This window comes from Pteropus vampyrus, unplaced genomic scaffold, assembly GCF_000151845.1.
Source record: "Pteropus vampyrus isolate Shadow unplaced genomic scaffold, Pvam_2.0 Scaffold346, whole genome shotgun sequence".
Taxonomy (NCBI): Eukaryota; Metazoa; Chordata; class Mammalia; order Chiroptera; family Pteropodidae; genus Pteropus; species Pteropus vampyrus.
The window spans coordinates 584,590-588,863 of NW_011889127.1; the positions used below are offsets into that span (position 1 = coordinate 584,590).

The 4,274-nt window shown below is 54.7% G+C and overlaps 1 long non-coding RNA gene across 1 annotated transcript in view; it reads left to right on the forward strand.

Annotated features, from left to right (window-relative positions):
• Nucleotides 1–396: 396 nt before the first annotated feature.
• LOC111730962 overlaps nt 397–4,274 on the forward strand; it is a 10,455-nt gene continuing 6,577 nt past the window's right edge. The window contains exon 1 of the long non-coding RNA XR_002776894.1: nt 397–4,189. This is a non-coding gene — a long non-coding RNA (uncharacterized LOC111730962). The remainder of the gene's footprint in view (nt 4,190–4,274) is intronic.

Consider the following 4,274-nt stretch of genomic DNA (forward strand, 5'->3'; position numbering starts at 1 on the left):
TGCCCCGCCCCGTGTGAGAAGGAGAGGAAGCACTGTTTGGTGTGGCCACGGCAGGGCCCCTGGGCCAGAGCCGGGACGTCCTGGCAGAGTGGGGTGGGCTGTGGCAGGCACGGGAGCGTGTGGGGAAGAGGGAGTGTGAAGGAGTGTGCCCGTGTGAGCGTGCATGAGCTCCCCCTCCCCCCACGGGCATCCTGAGTGCCTATGGGTGTCTGTGAAGAATGAGGTTGGCATTACATCAGCGAATGAAGTCCTGGCTGGAGCAGATTTGGGTGCCCAGAAGTGGGGCACCATCAGTGACAAAACCCAAAACGAGGACCTGACTGGGTGTAGCCCCAGGAATGAACCGCTGTCTCAACAATGCCCAGCTCAGAGGTGGCCATGGAGGTTCATGGGCCAGCAGATCCTCTCCCCTGGGGCACGGCCTGTGGAGGTCAATTGACAATGGAACATCTCCCGGGGTGGAACAGGGGTGGCCAGATCACTCGCCAGGAAGGATTACTGTCAGGTTTGACAGCTGCCACGGCTGGTGTGGGATTCCTGCTCTGCCATGTCCAGGCTGGGGCTGTGACTGTGATTATCTCAGCCCACGTGCTCTGGAAACGTTCAGCATCTTGTAGTGAAGCTTGCCCACCAACCTCATGTTCTTCCCTGCCTTCGTTCCTTGTCTGTGGTTCCTCTGTCCGGAACATCTTCCAACCTTCTTCTCATACTTATCTTTTCAAGCTCAGTCCACATGCCACCTCCTCCCAGAAGCCTTCTCTGACTGCTCAGGGCTTCCTCTGAGCTCATGTGGGTATACCTCCAACCAAGCAGTTATTGTACCATGTTGTCATTATGTATCAGTCAGAGATTGCTGCAATAATGCTATGTAACAGATCACCCCCAAATTAGGTGGCTTATTACAGGAAGTACTGATTCACTCTTTGCTGCAGCAAGTCTGGCTAAGGCCATGGATCAGGAAGATTGGTTCCAAGTCTCCTGCACACGTTCTCATTCTGGGGTCCAGGCTCAAAGTGGATCGCCAGAGCGCAGGAGGCCATGCCTCATAACGCAGGTGCATTTAAGGCCTCTGCTCACGTCACACCCTCTAACAGGCCATTGCCCCAAGCCAGAGTCAGCAGGGCAGAGAAGTATCCTCCGCACGTGCTATTTACATGTCGTCTCTTCCACTGAACTGTGAGCTTCTCCAGGCCTGTGCCTGAGGGTCATGTGGTCCCAAGTGTCAATGAAGAGTGGGTGCCAAGAATCTTTGTAGAACTGAATCGACTCTTTCGGGCCACCCGACTGCCTGTTACTGCCCTTGCCAGCAGCTGGGTCTGTTGGCATAGACCTCCTTCCATCAGGGATGTCTTTAATTGCATAATGTTTCCTCTTCCCGCAGTTTTATTGATTGCTGTCAGTCTCTCTGAGCTAAGTACCTTTCCGACTGGAAGCAAATTCATTCTCCTGACGGAGAAATGAGTCACAGAGGTTGAAGTCCTTTGCCTTAGGACACATCTTGGCGCCATGCACCTAGCAGGTGCTTTTTCCTTGTTGGCTTCTTGAAAGGCAGAGTGGGATTTCAAATGTCATCTAGTTTTAGCACCACCAGGGGGCGCGTGCAGCCCAGGATGCTTGCGTGTTTAGCAGGCACTGGGGAGCTTCTTTCTTTCCCTCTGTTGGTGGCACCCCTCCAGAGAAGAACCCTGCCCAGGCCTTTCTCCCTCTTCCTTCCTTTCCCTGCCCTGTGGGTCCTACTGGACGCCCTGTGCTCTCTTCCTGGTGCATCATTTCTCCTGAATGCTGAGAGACTTGGGGAACGAGGTTGCCAAAAATGCAGGCTTGAAACTGGAGATGTTTTTTCCAGAGGAAGGAAAATTTTTAAATCTTGGCCTAAGAGTTTTGTTCCAAAGAGGCAGTGCCTACCAGCTCTTCCTTTGAGACGAGTGGGGGAGATTTATTGGGGGCTTGAAGGGACTCCATTTCGACCTGCGGCTTTGCCCTCCTGGCTGTTTACCTCTGTGCCTTAGTTCCTTTTCCCGCTCTTTCTGGGAAAGGCCTTTCCCCACTCTAAACCCCCTGGCTCCTAATAGCTCTTCAGTGCTCAGCAAAAATGCCTCCTCCTCCGTGAAGCCTCCTTGGTCACTTCAGCTTCTTCCCATACTCTGTGTTCACATGGTGAAGAACAACAGAGTGAACTTGGACTTAAAATCAGCCAGCCCTGGGTTCGAATTCAGACCCTGACAGCTGTGGGAGCTTGAGCGAGTCCCCCAGCATCCCGGGGCCTCAGTTTCCTACCTACATAAGGGAGATGGTGAGGGCAGCACTTACCTGAGGAGTGACCGAGAGAATCGAACAATATCTACCCCTAGAGTGCCTGGCCCTCGTAGGTGGCAGAAATAATTGTTTCTTCACCTTTGTCCCTGGGTGTCTACAAAAGCCTTGTGAGGCTCACGCCCTGTGCAAGCTGCTCAGGCTGGAGGGGAGGCTTGCAGCAAGCTCAGCTGGAGTTTTCCTGGGGGGCTCCCCCCAGTGTAGCTGCCTGCGGAGCAGTGGAGCAGTGCAGTCGCTGGCTTCTGCCTCTGCCTCAGGGCCAGTCTTAAGATCTGCCCCGTGATCCACTGAAACCAGGACAAAGTTCGCCTTTTCTTGCTCATTGCTCCCGCAGCACTCAGAAACCCCTCAGCTTTCCATCTACTATGCAGACAAGGGTGGACATCTGGCAAAGGCTTTGTTTAGATTAATGTGGCATAAAAAGATGGGATGTCACTATTTGCCTCGGCAGCTGCAAGGTGAGCCAGCCTTAAATCTAGTGAACTGGTCACCGGGTTCTAAGAATTACAGAAATATTTCGCTGGTCAGTGGAGGCTTCTCCCTTCCTGGAGCGGATGATGACTTTGGCAGGGTTAGCCCTGGGGTGCCGGCTCTCTGCTGACGCATGCAGAGGCAGCAGGATTTAGGTTGAAAAAAGCCTGGGTTTGGTGTGTCTGCATTCCTGCTGTGCCCCTGACCAGCTGGGGGCCCCAGGCCTCTTGTCTGGAAAAAAATAACCTCTCCCTCCTAGGGGAGCTGTGTGGCTTAGCTGAGATGGTGTGGGGAGCTGACTGGCCCACAGGGAGGAGCTTAGCGGATGCCAGGGCCCCTCTCCCGGGCCCTGCACAACTCGTCCAGGCAAACTCCCTAAAATGTAAATTTCAGTGACTCTTTTGGTCGAAATCTTGTGACTTTAAGAGTAAGTTGGCATTCTTCTGCTTGACATTCAAGCCCCTCCAGAATCCAATCCCTGCCATGTCCTCGCACTGTGACCCTCAGTGTCTCGCCCAAGAGGGTTGGGTAACTTGGAGCTCCAGCCTCTGCCCTACCTCCCCTGTCTCCTCCAGCTCCAAACACCCACCCTCATCCCTCGGCACCTTTGCTCATTGGCAGACAGGTGCGAGTTCCGGCTCTCTTCTGTTATCTTAACCAAAATCAATTCCGGCTGATTTAAGCAAAAGAATTTGCTGAAGAATGGAGTGAGTCACCACGGATTTACTGGGAGGTAGTTGAAAGTAGCAGCTGAAAGTAACAGCAAACCCAGATCAGAATGACCAGAACAACCAGGAAATTCACAACCCCTGTAACAACAGGTTGATGTCCAGGGCAGGGCAGCCCCGGGGGTGGTTGATTCAGGGGCTCCGTGATGGACGCCTAGGATCCACGTCTCTCCGTCTCTTTGGTCTGCTTGGCTCTCTTGGTGGTCACCACGTGGCTGGGGCGTCATGTTGCAACACAGAGAACAGTCAGGGTCAGGGTCAGGGTCAGGGATTCCTGTAATTTAGCAAGTTTCCCAGCATCTCCTAGGCCGCCCTCTTCTCATTCTCATTGGCCAGCTGGGCATCACGTGCCCAGGCATCGCCCAGTCATTGGCAGGGATGTGGACCAATCAGCTGGCTCGTCTAGAGCAGGCGGGCGTGCGGCGCGTGGCGTGCGGCGTGCGGACGCCCCTTCGGACTCGCTCGGCGCGGCTTCCTGAGGGCGGTGTTCGGCCTCCCGCCCGCGGTCTCCGCGCTGCAGGGGCCCCGGGCCCCCTCGCGGTGCCCACCCAGCTACCCGAGACTGGGAGAGTGAGCTGGCGAGGGTCACCCGGTGGAGCGCTATGCAGCCGGCAAAACGAACTCCGCAGCCCGAGCGACGAACCGGCGAGCTGAACGACGGGTTGTTAGGAGAGAAGGTACGTTTCAAAGATTATAGAGCGAAAAGCGTGTTGACTTCTTACAAATGTAAAAAACACATACCTTTGGGCAGTCGTGCCGGTG